At 44.9% G+C, this 15,665-nt stretch overlaps 1 protein-coding gene across 1 annotated transcript in view; it reads right to left on the minus strand.

Moving 5' to 3' along the window:
- Window positions 1–632: 632 nt before the first annotated feature.
- The window catches only part of hace1 (HECT domain and ankyrin repeat containing E3 ubiquitin protein ligase 1), a 41,353-nt gene continuing 26,320 nt past the window's right edge, over window positions 633–15,665 (minus strand). The window contains exon 25 of the transcript XR_002291934.2: window positions 633–1,392. The gene's annotated coding sequence lies outside the window, so the exon portion shown is untranslated. The remainder of the gene's footprint in view (window positions 1,393–15,665) is intronic.

Genomic DNA, 15,665 nt, shown 5'->3' on the forward strand with positions numbered 1-15,665 from the left:
TTCCACACCTCTTTTTCTTTACAAGCGACGCATCACTTCCAAACGCTGGCGCACAGCAGCAGCAAATGGCTCAAATGCGTGGGGATGGGGTTCAGGGTCGGGGCCAACACAGCAATCAGCGCCAGGGGGTAGAGGCACGTTTTTAAGCTGTGCCACATTGTGTAGCACAGCACATGCCAGCACGATTTGGCACACACTGTCACTTTCACGTGTTTCTTCCATCTGCCGACGGTGTCGCCGTTTCTCATTTCACCCGTTTTTGTGCGTACGCCTGGGTCAGAGCTTGCGTGAAAGACCGCACATTTTCCCGTCAAGTTTGCTTTTTATAAATCTCAACTATTGCGTAGAGAGTGGCGTACGCCTTCTTTTGTGCGTACGCAACGTTTATAAATGAGGCCCCTGGACACAAGAGCGCAGAAACGCCTTTTTTCATTTCAAGACAAACCTCCAAAACAAACTGTATGATTGCCACTTACTTCTATATGAAGGCCTAAAACAGATTTTCCCTAAGAAGGGCTGACGCATTAGTATAGTAATGAATATGATGGCAGATAATAAATGCATGCCTGCTAATGCTGTGCAGCCATTCCAGTCTGATCAAATGTGGGGACAGAAGAAAGAAAAAGGCTCTCTTTATTTGAATAGTTTATGCATGTTTTGTTTCAATAATGTGCGAGGATGAGGTTGCTGCAGTTAAGGGGGGTATTGGTGAAAATGATAGAGTAAAGATAGAGAGAACAGCCTCACTGTAACACCCCTGCCAGCTCTTTTCTCCTCTCCCCACACACACACAAATGCAGACACGACGGCTGTGTTATGCCTGCCCCACTTTGTGGCTGCGGAATGAGGTGTCACATTTGGTTGTAAACAGATAAGCTTCAGAATCACCGTCTAGCCTGCAGATAAAGTGGGAGAGATGGATTTCCAAAAATTCTGGTATTTCTGTTACACCAGCAGGTTACAGGAGTTGTCGGTGTCTGATTCCAATGCACCAAAACAATTAGAATTCTGTCAAAAACCACAATTTTTCTGTTCCTGCAGCATTGCTGATTCAAATGACATGTGTAAATAAACATTTTCATGTGGAATGAACAAAAACTGCTGTCTTTTTTCTAACTGCTTTTGTAATTATAGTTTTTCCAGCCTCTTTAGAGGATGGTATCAAACATTACCAAGCTCCGCTTCTGCAGGCCGTCCCGCATCTTCTGGGGAGCAACTCAAGTACTTTACATAGTTTGAGACACTGAAATAGATTAAGAATAAGTAAAGCTGGTTGTTTTTCATCGTCAGTGAGCCTTAGGATCAACTCAGAAATCAGCTGAGAGGAGGTGGAAGGCTGACGCCTCTTGTGGACCTAAGGTGGCTGAAGTGTTCTTCTCAGCAGAGGTATAGCTGTCAAATAAAAAAAATCTGATTAGTCCGATTTCAGTCAGTCAGGATATTAAAATGCCTAACTTAGCTAATCAGCAGCAGGGGGGTATTCCAGGAAGCATGTTTAAACTAGCCTGACTTTAAGCCTGAACTCTGGCTGAAATCCGCCTGAACTTGCTTACTCTGGGTATGTCGGTTCCAAAAGACCGGATATGAGTTGGCGTAATTACGCTCGACTTGGTAACCCTGGGTTAACGCACTGTACATAAAGACATTTTCAATAGATGAGTAAGCCCTGGCTGCAGCCTGCAGAATGGGTCAACATAGTGGAATGCTGGAACGCAGAGGAATGTGAACACGCTGTGGAATGTTAACCCCGCCCACATTGAGCCCGTCTGCTGTGGAATGTTAACCCCGCCCACGCTGAGCCTGTGCATTTGATTCACCTTTGTCACAGCAGTTGTGATTGCAGGAAAGGGGAAAAATCAGTGGAGCACATTTTGTGTCATTGTGAATTGTATGAGGAAGAAAAAGAGCAGAGGGGAGGAAAATTTGAATGGTGCAATTTTTTTTATGTATCACTCAAAAAAATGATTCAAGTCCCTCTTACATGTAACACAATAAAATTCTGTTTGTTTTATTTAAAAAAAATTATTTTCAAAGATTGTATCTACATTTAATTGACCTAACAGAAAATGTATTAATAGTTTCCCCTATAACTCCAGTAATCCAAAATAATTGAGTGTGAACACTATCTGTTTTGTATACATATCGACAGGTGGACATTTTTTGCAGCTAGCAGGTGTGTTTATAACATTTGAGTGTGTGTGTGGACAGGCTCCGCCCTTATTGTACTACATTTGAACCTTACCATAATGATTAACAACCAGTAAACTTGTTGCTTTATGCTGCTTCATGGTCTTATCCCCCTTCCCCTCCTATTATCACCCCCTACCCCCCCTCTCTCTATCGTCCGTCTCTCTTCTTCCCCTCTTTCCTTTTCCGTCCGGTCCAACACCAAAGATTTTCAGACATGATTGAAATTAATAAAGTTTGGCCTCAATTACAAAAGGGGTTTATTCAGACATACCTTTGGTTTGTCTGAAGATTAATAACCCCTCTTGTTAAAGTAAAATCTGTCCAACACAAGAGGCCCTCAGCTCTCATCTGTCTGCCCAGCTGTTGGACAGGACAAGTTTAAAAAAAAATAATAATAATAAAATAAAATAATTGAGTTCAAGTAAGGGACATGCTGTTGAATGCTGTTTTCCTGTTTCTCTTTATGCTTTTTGCCGTCTCACGGCTACAATTTTTCACCTATTTTAACCATTGAACTATTAAAATGTTCAACTCCTTCATCTAATGTAATGCCTGGTATGACTATTAGTCCTTCAAATTCTTCGACCTTCCAAAAGTGAAAACTTTAGTTCGTTTTTTCCCCGTAAAAAACGAAACTGTGGCATGAAATCGTTTCAACTCGGCTTCTCCCAATAAGACGATACACGAAGAGCGTCATTCATAGAAATAAAGAATCTATTTATTTATGCCGGCGGCCTCCTTCCGTCACCGGAGTGTTAGCTCAGTGGCTTAGTTAGCGGGTTTATAATACAGAGGTTCTGAGATTGATTCTGACTTTAGACTTCTGTTGCATGATCTTTTTCCTTTGCCTTTCTTGATAAAATTGAGTTTGACTAACTCGATTATATTTCGTTACATGGAAGAATTTTCTTTGAGGTGGGGTTACTCATATTTATTGGATGGAAATCCTGCCCACAATTAAATTGAGTTCATCATAAGAAGACAGGAATCACTGTATAAATTCTCTAATTCAATTAAATATTTTTTTATTTAGCGCAATGAAAAACAATAAAAAGGGGATCATGAATACAAAGAATGCATTAGGAAAATACTAAACTTTAACAAAACAGACTAAACTAAACTGTTATTCCTCCTGATCATTTCTGTGTATTCTTTGACCTGTCTGTTACTCCCAAACCACCGCCTGGCCCTGCAGTTGTCCAAAGGAGACAAATAAATGAGAGCACTAGGGCACAGTTTGTAGAAATGATAAACCCTGAAAACGCCTCTGGTGCCAATGTTGATGAAATGCTGAATTCTGTTACTTCTAGCATCTTGAATGTTCTGGATGCCATTGCCCCTATGAAGGTTAAATTGAGAAAACATAGACAGAAAGCTCCCTGGAGGAATGATGATCTAGTCAGGGCACAGAAACAACAGTGCCGCAGAGCTGAGCGAAAGTGGCGCAAGTCAAAACTCCAGGTTCATTATGAAATGTATAAGGGGGAGTTGTACGCTTACAACCAGATCTTATGCAGAACAAGGGAAAGGTACTTCTCTGAAATCATTGGAAGTTGCAGCAACAACTCTCGTGTCCTGTTCACAACAGTAAACAGATTAACTAACCCTCCAACCCAGCTACCAATAGAACTGGTTTGCACACCTAAATGTAATGAGTTTGCTGTATTTTTTAATGACAAGGTTCAGGGCATTAAAAAAGCCATCAACTCCACAACACATATAACTATCGAACGGCCACCTACTCACTCTAAGCTGACTCACTTTGTACCTGTCACTGACCAAACTGTCCAAGAGACCATCACCCGTCTGAGCTCGTCTACATGCTGCCTTGATGTGTTACCCACTAGATTTCTAAAGTCTGTCCTGAACAGTGTGTTGCCATCAATTACTCAAATAGTTAACATGTCTCTTCAATCTGGAATATTTCCAGAGGCATTAAAAACTGCAGTCATTAAACCTCTCCTGAAGAAAAACGGTCTTGATCCCACTGTACTGAATAATTACAGACCTATCTCTAATCTGCCATTTTTAGGAAAAGTCCTTGAAAAAGTTGTCTACCAACAGCTCACTGATTTTCTCTTATTAAACAATTCATTTGATGTTTTCCAGTCAGGTTTTAGACCCCATCATAGCACAGAAACTGCTCTTATCAAGGTAACCAACGACATCCGCCTGAACACTGATGATGGCAAAGTCACTGTCTTAATCCTGCTAGACCTGAGTGCTGCCTTTGATACTGTTGATAATGGGATCCTTTTGCACAGACTCCAAGACTGGGTTGGCATCTCTGGATCTGCCCTAAGTTGGCTCAAGTCTTATCTAGAAGACAGGAAATATTTTGTTGAAATTGGGAGTTGTGTCTCAGACTACATGGCCTTGACTTGTGGTGTGCCCCAGGGATCGATCCTGGGACCCCTTCTGTTCAACCTCTACATGCTGCCACTAGGGCAGTTAATACGCAGTAATAACATATCTTATCACAACTATGCAGATGATACTCATATCTATGTGTCACTGACAACAGGTGAATATGGGCCGGTGGATTCACTCAGCCACTGCCTCCAACAGATCAGTGCGTGGATGCAGAACAACTTTCTCCAGCTAAACTCAGACAAGACTGAAGTTATTGTTTTTGGCCCACAGAAACAAAGAGAAATTGTCAGCAGCTACCTTCATTCTCTGTCTCTTAAACCCTCAAATCAAGTCAGAAATCTAGGGGTAATCATGGACTCTGACCTGAACTTTAACAGCCATATCAAGTCAGTAACATCAGCGGCATTTTATCATCTGAAAAACATTGCCAAAATCAAAAACATAGTGTCAAAGCCAGACCTGGAGATACTTATTCATGCATTTGTCTCCAGTAGGTTAGACTACTGTAACGGCCTGCTCACCGGCCTCTCCAAACGAGCTGTAAAACAGCTTCAGTACATCCAGAATGCTGCTGCTCGAGTCCTGACCAGAACCAGGAAGTATGATCACATTAGTCCTGTGCTCAGGTCTCTGCACTGGCTCCCTGTACCTGAAAGAATAGACTTCAAAGCAGCTCTGCTTGTGTACAAGTCTCTCCATGGCCGAGCACCAAAGTACATCTCTGACATGTTAGTGCCATATGAACCATCTCGTACTCTGAGGACCTCAGGGGCCGGCCTCCTGTTGATTCCCAGAGTCAGAACTAAACAAGGGGAATCAGCGTTTCAATATTCTGCAGCTAAAATCTGGAACAGCCTCCCTGAAGTCGTAAGACAGGCCTCTTCTGTGCTCATGTTCAAATCTAGACTTAAAACATTTCTGTTTAGCCGTGTATATGACTGAAAGGTCCTATCTGCACTTTTCTTTCCTTTCCTTCCTTTATTTTTAAATCAGTTTGTGCCCCAGGGATCGATCCTGGGACCCCTTCTGTTCAACCTCTACATGCTGCCACTAGGGCAGTTAATACGCAGTAATAACATATCTTATCACAACTATGCAGATGATACTCATATCTATGTGTCACTGACAACAGGTGAATATGGGCCGGTGGATTCACTCAGCCACTGCCTCCAACAGATCAGTGCGTGGATGCAGAACAACTTTCTCCAGCTAAACTCAGACAAGACTGAAGTTATTGTTTTTGGCCCACAGAAACAAAGAGAAATTGTCAGCAGCTACCTTCATTCTCTGTCTCTTAAACCCTCAAATCAAGTCAGAAATCTAGGGGTAATCATGGACTCTGACCTGAACTTTAACAGCCATATCAAGTCAGTAACATCAGCGGCATTTTATCATCTGAAAAACATTGCCAAAATCAAAAACATAGTGTCAAAGCCAGACCTGGAGATACTTATTCATGCATTTGTCTCCAGTAGGTTAGACTACTGTAACGGCCTGCTCACCGGCCTCTCCAAACGAGCTGTAAAACAGCTTCAGTACATCCAGAATGCTGCTGCTCGAGTCCTGACCAGAACCAGGAAGTATGATCACATTAGTCCTGTGCTCAGGTCTCTGCACTGGCTCCCTGTACCTGAAAGAATAGACTTCAAAGCAGCTCTGCTTGTGTACAAGTCTCTCCATGGCCGAGCACCAAAGTACATCTCTGACATGTTAGTGCCATATGAACCATCTCGTACTCTGAGGACCTCAGGGGCCGGCCTCCTGTTGATTCCCAGAGTCAGAACTAAACAAGGGGAATCAGCGTTTCAATATTCTGCAGCTAAAATCTGGAACAGCCTCCCTGAAGTCGTAAGACAGGCCTCTTCTGTGCTCATGTTCAAATCTAGACTTAAAACATTTCTGTTTAGCCGTGTATATGACTGAAAGGTCCTATCTGCACTTTTCTTTCCTTTCCTTCCTTTATTTTTAAATCAGTTTTCAAATTTTTTTTTCTTTTCTTTTAAAGTAAATTTTATGTTGATTATTTCTATGATGTATTGTGATTTTAATGCATTTTTCTGTTTTGTGAAGCACCTTGAATTACTTTGTGTATGAATTGTGCTATACAAATAAACTTGCCTTGCCTTGCCTTGCCTTATTCCTGCACTTAGACCCCCTCCCCCTTCACGGTAAGGAAAAACTCCTTAAAAACCGGTAGGTGGCAATATTGCACATGGAAACTTGTAAAACCAATGAAGAAGACAGGCTCAATGTGGGCGGGGTTAACATTCCACAGCGTGTACACATTCCTCAGCGTTCCAGCATTCCACTATGTTCTGCAGTTCTGCAGGCTGCAGCCAGGGGTAGTTGCAATAGATCGCCGATTTCTGGAGTCATTATGGAAACGCGTGGAGAAAAAAAAAAAAAGAAAGCGCAACACTTGAGACGGAAGTGAGACGGAGTCTGAGATTTTAATGACGGCGGATAGAAATTATAAGTCCATCAAAAAAGTAACACGGCTGAAAGATAATTTAGTTAAATTTATTCAAACTCAATAATTGTTTATACAAGTCAAATTTACGTATTTATCTAACTAAATGTCACATTACTTCATTAATCTTTTTTCCATCTTAATTACTTATATTTCTTGAACTTTCATATGTCTAAGTTTGAGCCGGCAGATATGCTCATTTTTATAACAATAAAAAGAACGGAAAGTTTGAGCCGGCAGATATGCTCATTTTTATAACAATAAAAAGAACGGAAAAAAATGCACGGAGTGCAAAAATTCATCACAGAATATTCCATCACTGTCATAACAACACTAAGCGGTAGGGGTGCTATATAAACTCATCATCCTCTACTTTACTCTCACTCATGGTGCAGAGAGTTAAGCATAGTAGGACAAAATAGCTCGGCAAAACACGGTGAAACACAGTAAAACAGCTATACAACTAAACACATTTTGTAAAAAACCCACACTTAAACCCAAATCCGTCCAGACAGGCAAAGGGAATGATATCCCAGAATCCCTTGCGGTGCCGATCTAACAGCAGCATCAAAGTTACACCTACTTAATTGAATTAATTTGAACGAAAGGAAAATAATTGTCTGAAAACTATGTGTTATTTTTGAGGTGACCTAACAAAAAAATGATTTATCTTAACTGAAGCAAATAATTAAGTTAGATCAAAGTAAAAAAGTTTATCTTTCCAACATCCATATGTGGTCTTATCACCCTCTCATGGTGGAAAAAGTATTATCTGAGCTTTTTCATCCACTAAATCATCTTCAAATGGACACGCCATGCTGTTTCACCTCTCTGTAAACAAACTAAGCTTCAACTAAACCTGCTCCGGACCAGGTTATGTTCAGAGCATGAGTTGCCATGGTAACTTGACCTACCCTGAAACATACCTCCATTTCTGGAACCGAAAGCTGAGGTTATCAACTTCCTTAGCCTCAAACTTATCGTGGGAGCTAGCATAACCTGCTTTCTGGAATACCCCCCAGGTCAGGGAGAACTGCAAACAAACCTGTTGGCACCATGATTGAGAAGATTTGATGACAAATTTTAACGTGGGGAAGAAAAAAACACTGGAGGAAGGGGGCAGAAAAAGAGTGCTTTTAAGTTGCTGATTGATACAATTATAATCTGAATTCCACATTCCAAGAATCCAGTTTGAAACAAAATAAAAAAAGTCTCACTGGTTGAAGAGAGGGCAATAATGTTGGTTAGAAAAAAAAAGGCCTGGTCAATGAGCAGGTAAAAAGTCAAATACAGAGAGGGTTAGGGTTGACTCAGAAACTTGAAGGAAACTTGTATGTTCTGCTAAAACCTGGGTCATTGTCACGCTGATCAGCGGAGGTGGTTGCCTCGCTGTGACCTGGAGTGCGCAGTGCCTCACATGAACGCGCAGCACCTCACACATGAGCGCGCAGCAGCCTGCGTGCGCTCAGCACGGAGGACAATACACGCGCGCCGTTACCAGCTGAACTGAATGAACGCAATCAGCGCGGAAGCTGGGAACGCTTAAAACTGCGTTTCACCACTGCGTGTGTAAGAACTGAGCTGGATGACGGCAGTTTCCACGAACTTGGATGCTAAACTCAAACCACTGCCTGAGTGGGGCTTGGACTATAAAGGGCTACTGGTTTTTCACCTACTTCCTACTTCCTATTTTCAACTACTTCCAACTACTACCACCAACTACTGTTGCTAATAAAAGACTTGGAAAGAGTGAAATCCTTGGTCCAGTCCTGTCCCTTTGCAAGTGTGGGAGCACGCAGTTTACAAATACACTTGACAGTGAAAATCCAAGTGCAACAGTGAAAACCCAAGTGCAACAGTGAAAACCCAAGTGCAACAGTGAAAACCCAAGTGCAACAGTGAAAACCCAAGTGCAACAGTGAAAACCCAAGTGCAACAGTGTGAATCACGTGCAACAGTGAAGACTCCACATAAAGCCCACCACCAAGAGGGAGGGAGAAGACTCCACAAGGGGGCCTGGAGACTTACCTGCCGTCCATCCAACAGCTAAAGAAAGAGCAGCATGGCCGAGTCAAAAACACTAGAGGAATTAAAAGTGGAGCGGACCACAGCAAAAAGACTTTTTTCCCGCTTGACCAATAACATTGTGAGGACCCACATGGAGATGTCTGTGGAGGAGCTACAGGAAAACTTCAAAATGCTTTCAATGGAGGGCTCCAGAGTCATGGAGGCAAACGAAGACATGAAAGCCGCATATCTGGAACAGCGCAACGCAACAGAGGGCACACCAGGGCTGAGCGATCTACAAAGAGCCGACATAGAAAAGACGGAGAAAGAATGTGAGCAAAGATTAAAAGAAGTTAAGCTCCTGGTTCGAGAGACATTGTGGGCCTCGTATGGGGAAAAAGAACTGTTGCTGGCGCTTCAAGTTGCAGAGGCAGAGTGTGAGAATGTCTCTTCCACTCAGCCTGACACGCCACTGGGGGCATATGATTTTATGCTCACCAACCTTGAGAAGCTGGTGTACAAGGTCAAAAAAGAGCATCAGATCTGGAATCGCTGGGCGCCACCTGCCGAGCAAAGAGACTTTGATCGCCGCCTTAGAGAGCTAGAGTTATGCCTGCCCAAGTTGGTGTCGAGGAAGGCTGCCTTCATTAAAGCAGCAAGCATCAAAGAGGACACTGAACGTCACCCTGTTACAGCCCACAGCACTGTAGCAGCTATAAAGCTCAAAGCCACAGCTCTACCAAAGTTTACCGGCATTCAACGTGACTATTACAGATGGAAGAGAGAATGGGAGGCTCTGCAGAAGCAAGGGGAACCAACCGGGTCCAGAGAAGTCCGGAAGTTTCAACTGCTCGATAGTCTCGAAGAGAGGGTGGCCAAAGATCTACGTCTGTCAACTTACGCAACAGCAGATGAGATCTTCAGAGTCCTCGAGAACCGGTATGGGAACCAGACTGCCATTGCACTAGAGATCATTGAAGAGCTACAAGCCATTCCACCTGTCAGGGGAAACAACCCGAGAAGAGTTGTGGAGCTGATCCAAGCTGTTGAAAAAGCGCTCTACGATCTGAGTCAACTAGACAGTGCAGAGGCCTTAAAGAACCCCCTAGTCACAAAGTCCACAGAAAGCAAGCTGCCAGAAAATCTGAAGAAAGATTGGTTGACCTATGCTGCGGACCAGAAGAATTTTGTGAACCACCAGAATCGCTTTGATAAGTTGCTTGGATTCCTGCAGTCCCAAGAAGCAATTTATGAACAATTAGAGCAACTGAGGGACATCGACCTTGCCAAAGAGAAGACAAAGGTTGCAGTAAAATACGCAAGAACAAAGACCACAAAGTCTACTAGTGAAGCAGGCTGCACAATCTGCGGAGACACAAGATACAAGAAAAAGCTTTACGTCTGCAGAAAATTTAGGACCTCAAAGCTGTCAGAGAAAAGAGACGCAGTGCAGCAGCTCGGCGCCTGCAGGAGATGCCTTGAAGTTCATAATGGCGAACCCTGCAGAAAATCCACTTACCTGTGTGGCAACCCAGAGTGCAAAGACCAACACAACTATCTTCTGTGTCCATTATCCAGAGACTAATCCCAGAGGTCATCAAAGTCCACGCCAGTGAGAGCAGAAGGAAAGAAATTCACTGAGGTCCAAGAAGCATTTTTCTCCAAACTTTCACCTGGGCTGGCCCAGCAGTGTCGAGACGCTTTCTGCAACGTCATGTCTCGTGCATACAACTCTGCTGCAGCTGAGAGGGGCCTTCTGGAGGAGCATGGCTTACACGAGTATCCAGTCATCTTGATGCTCCTCAATGTCACTGCCAACGATGGACAGAGAGTTGGGACCCTCATTGATCTGCCTTCTGACACAAACTATATAACGCATCAAGCTGCAAGCAAGTTGAACCTTCAGAGTGAAGACGTCACATTAGTGGTCCATGGCGTTGGAGGAATGGTGTCCGTTGCAACAAAGCGTTACCTCCTCAAAATACGTGTCAGCACTCCAAGAGGGACCTCAAGTCACATCAACTCATCTGCAATGGACTTGATGAAATTGCAGAAGTTCATAGACATGTTTCAGCTAACAAGCTACAGAGGATCTTCCCAGACGTTGCTTTCAAAGACCTCGTGAGACCCAAAGAGATCCAGCTACTGATTAGCCACAAAGAAGGTCAGCTCGTACCTCAGAAAGTTCGCTCAATCGGGGATCTGGTGCTCTGGGATGGCCCACTAGGCAAGACGGTCGGAGGCACGCACCCGAACCTCTTTGAGGAAGTTACTGTAACAGCTCATACGTCAAAGACTCACTTTGCAAGATCCATGAGAACTGCGGCTGTTAAGTACAATGAACTTACTTCTAAAGAGTCAGTTTCCCGTCAGTACACTAACCAACCTGAGGTCCAGTCCAATACAGCCACCAGCAGCAAAGAGTTCCTAAAGTGGTGGAAATGGGAGAGTATTGGAGCTGCCTGTGAGCCAAAATGTGGAGGTTGCCGCTGCGGGAACTGCCAGCCTGGAGGAAAAGAAATGACACTCGCTGAAGAAAGAGAAATGGAGATCATAAGAAATGGCCTGACTTATGTGACCGGAGATGAATACAGCCCTGAACCACACTGGCACGCAAAGTATCCGTGGACCGCAGAGCTGGAATCTCTGCCCAACAACAGAAGAGCAGTAGAAGCAACTTTCCTCAGGACAGAAAAACAACTGTCGAAAGAACCTGAGTGGAAGACAGCCTACACCTCACAAGTTCACGAAATGATCGTTCGTAAAGCTGCAGTGAAGCTGTCCAAAAAACTTCTACAGAGCTGGACTGGGCCAGTGTGGTATGTCAGCCACTTAATTGCACCAAACCCACACTCTGTCTCCACCCCAGTGAGATTGGTGTGGAACAGTAGTCAGAAGTACAGAGGTCTCAGCCTGAACGACATGCTGATCAAAGGTCCAGATGTCCTGAATCCAACAAGAGCCGCCCTGCTGAGGTTTCGTGCTGGGGTCTTTGCTGCGCTTGGTGACATCCGTAAGATGTACAACTCTGTCTGGTTGGAGGAGAGAGAGGTCCATCTGCATCGATTTCTCTGGCGTGACACGGAAGAGTCTGAGATAGAAGACTATGCTATCACCAGGGTAAACATCGGAGATAAACCTGCCGGTTGCATCGCCCAGGTTGCCATGCGAGAGACTGCAAACCTACCTCCATTCAGTCACCTAAAAGAGGAAAGACGTGTACTTGAAGAAGATGCATATGTGGATGACATCTTAACTTCTCACAACAACCTTGACCATCTAAACCTCCTCACGTCTAACATCGAACGCATCCTGAGAGCAGGCGGGTTCTACATGAAGCCTTGGGTCTATTCAGGTCAAAGTGGGAGGAAGCTCAGAGATGAGAAGACAGAGCACCCAGAGGTTATGATCCTGCCAAACCAGCTCACCGAAGATGACAACAAAGCCCTTGGCCTAGGCTACACAATAGACAACGACAAACTCCATGTTATGGCTGCAGTAAACTTCTCTAAAAAGAAGAAAAAGATGCGCCTTGGCCAAGACCTGCTTAAGGAAGAAGTAAGAACCCAAACTCCAGATCCAATGACAAGAAGACAACTGCTGAGCCAAGTCTCTGGACTATATGACCCCCTTGGACTTGTGACTCCTGCAAAACAAAAAGGGGCCATTCTTGTCAGGAGAGCCTTTCAGGAAGCAAAAGCAAAGTACTCTTTAGAAGAAGACACCTGGGATGCTGCCTTATCCAAAGAACTCAGAGAAGACGCCATCAAACTGCTCGAAGAATATGCTGTCCTGAGCCAACTTCGATTCACTCGCTCCCTGACTCCATTAGATCCATGCGCACAACCAACTGGCATTACCTTTTCAGATGGCAGCGAACACGCATATGGTGCTGTGATGTACCTTCGTTGGAGCTGCAGCGATGGTGTCGTCGTGAGACTGGTCGAGTCCAAAGCCAAGCTGACCCCTCTTGACCACAAAGGTGATCCTGTTAAAGCAGAGATATGTCGAGCAGTCTTTGCAGCTCGACTGAAGAACTATTTCCAGAGACACTGCAGAATTGACGTCAAGGAGTGGTTTCATCTTGTTGACAGTCAGACAGTCCTGGGCACCATTCAGCGTGAGAGTTATGGTTACCAGACCTTCTTCGCGAATCGAGTAGGTGAGATCCAGAGCAGCACGAACGTTGACAACTGGTGGTGGATTCCAGGACAAACAAATATCGCGGACATCATCACCAGAGGGGCCAGTCCTGAACTTTTGACTGAGGACTCTGAGTGGCAGTCGGGTCCAAAGTTTCTTAAACTCCCTACAGATGAGTGGCCGAAGAAATCCGCCAGAGACGTCGCTGCACAAGCCAGAGACAATGTCGCTAAAATCCAGAAAAAGACTTTTACAGCAATAATTACCAAGACTCACCTGAAAGACCATAATCTAGTCAAAGACTCCAGAAGACCACCTGCAGGAACAACAATCAAAGAGCTGGTAGACGAAAGGCGCTTCAGTGATCTGAGGAAACTGGTCAAGACCATTGCATTCATCTGGAGAGCAGCAAAAAAGTTTTTACATGTCAAGACCAAAGACAAAGAAAAGTGGGAGGCAGTACAGTCATCGGGTGTCATCACAGTCTTTGAAAGAGAAGATGCATTCAGAGACCTCTGCCTCGCGGCACAACAGGGCGTGAACTTTCAAAGTACCACAACAGACAGGCTCGTTGTCTACAGAGACCAGTCAACTGGACTTTTAGTGTGTGGTGGCAGAATCCAGACCTTCAAAGAGGTCCTAAAAGCTGTTCCCCTTCTACCATTCCAAGCCTGGATCTCTACCCTCTTAGCCAGAGAAGCTCATGGAGAGGGGAATGAAGGAGTGGCTGGAACCCTACTGAGAATGAGGAGGAAGGCATGGGTCATCAAGGGAAGAATTCTCGCCCAAAAGGTCGTAATCAAGTGCATCCTCTGCAAAAAGGCCAAAGCGAGAACTTGTCGGCAAATCATGGGGGACTTACCTGAAGAAAGATCAAGTCCTGCCGCACCATTTCAGTTTACATCCGTTGACCTGTTTGGACCATACCATGTAAAGGATGATATAAAGAGGCGAGTGACCATGAAAGTATGGGGCGTCGTTTTCTGCTGTATGTCCAGTCGAGCCATCCACGTTGAACTAGCAAATACGCTATCCACAGAGAGCTTCCTGCTTGCCTACCAGAGGTTCACTGCCGTCCGAGGCCACCCCCGAAAAATCTGGTCTGACCCAGGCACAAACTTTATAGGAGCAAAACCTATACTAAAGGACATGTATAATTTCCTGAGAGAGCAAAACGAAGCATCACTAGAAGAATATGCCACCAGAAATGGAACCCACTGGACATGGAAGATCCACCCTGCTGATTCGCCTCACAGAAATGGGGCTGCTGAAGCTGGTGTTAGAGTTATGGTGCTTTCAGTGTGGTGAGGTCTCCAAAGCCAGTTCCTGTCGCTGGAGATTCTGAATCCTCAAAGAGCTGTCAGAGTACCATCCTGCATCGAGACGTCCGACGCCTCGTTGTCCTCTTGCCAGTGGAGGATCAAGTTCAGAGAAACCAGCTCGCCTGAGGAAGTACGATCTTTCAGGACAGTGCCACAAGATCGAGTGGGAGGTGTCACGCTGATCAGCGGAGGTGGTTGCCTCGCTGTGACCTGGAGTGCGCAGTGCCTCACATGAACGCGCAGCAGCCTGCGTGCGCTCAGCACGGAGGACAATACACGCGCGCCGTTACCAGCTGAACTGAATGAACGCAATCAGCGTGGAAGCTGGGAACGCTTAAAACTGCGTTTCACCACTGCGTGTGTAAGAACTGAGCTGGATGACGGCAGTTTCCACAAACTTGGACGCTAAACTCAAACCACTGCGTGAGTGGGGCTTGGACTATAAAGGGCTACTGGTTTTTCACCTACTTCCTACTTCCTACTTCCTATTTTCAACTACTTCCAACTACTACCACCAACTACTGTTGCTAATAAAAGACTTGGAAAGAGTGAAATCCTTGGTCCAGTCCTGTCCCTTTGCAAGTGTGGGAGCACGCAGTTTACAAATACACTTGACAGTCATATAGGCTATACCAAAACGCCACAGCAAGTTTTTCAGCAAAAATTGGCAGGTGGCCGCGTGGTGGCATTTGTAATCGTGAGGCGGCAGTGGCAAACGGCGACTGAACAATTTTTTTGACATCAGTCAGCGCCTGCCCGGGCACATTTGGAGGTCGCAGATTATGATAATTGACTGATAGAAGGGTCTCCAAGGTCCCCAAAATCGTCTGATTGGCAAATTTCAGACTGCCACCCCCTGCTCCCGTATCACTGCCACCGTCTGATTGTTAGAAATTGTACAGTAGCAGTGCGGGCACTCGATGAGGGCTTATGACATGGGCCGTGACCCCAGCAATTACCAGACGACGATCTGACGATCCCAGCCACCATGGGTCCTGCATATCAATCCTACTGTGGTTGGACCACTTGGACCTTCATTTTGGGTGTTGGGGCTTTGCCCTTGCTGGGTTTTTTGGGAGGCATGCCGTCTAAAAATAATAATGTGTCAGTTCTTATATACCACCAGGCTCCGGATGGAGGGACGCCATCTGGAGACATTT

This window comes from Oryzias latipes, chromosome 16 (genome assembly GCF_002234675.1).
Source record: "Oryzias latipes chromosome 16, ASM223467v1".
NCBI classification, from domain to species: domain Eukaryota; kingdom Metazoa; phylum Chordata; class Actinopteri; order Beloniformes; family Adrianichthyidae; genus Oryzias; species Oryzias latipes.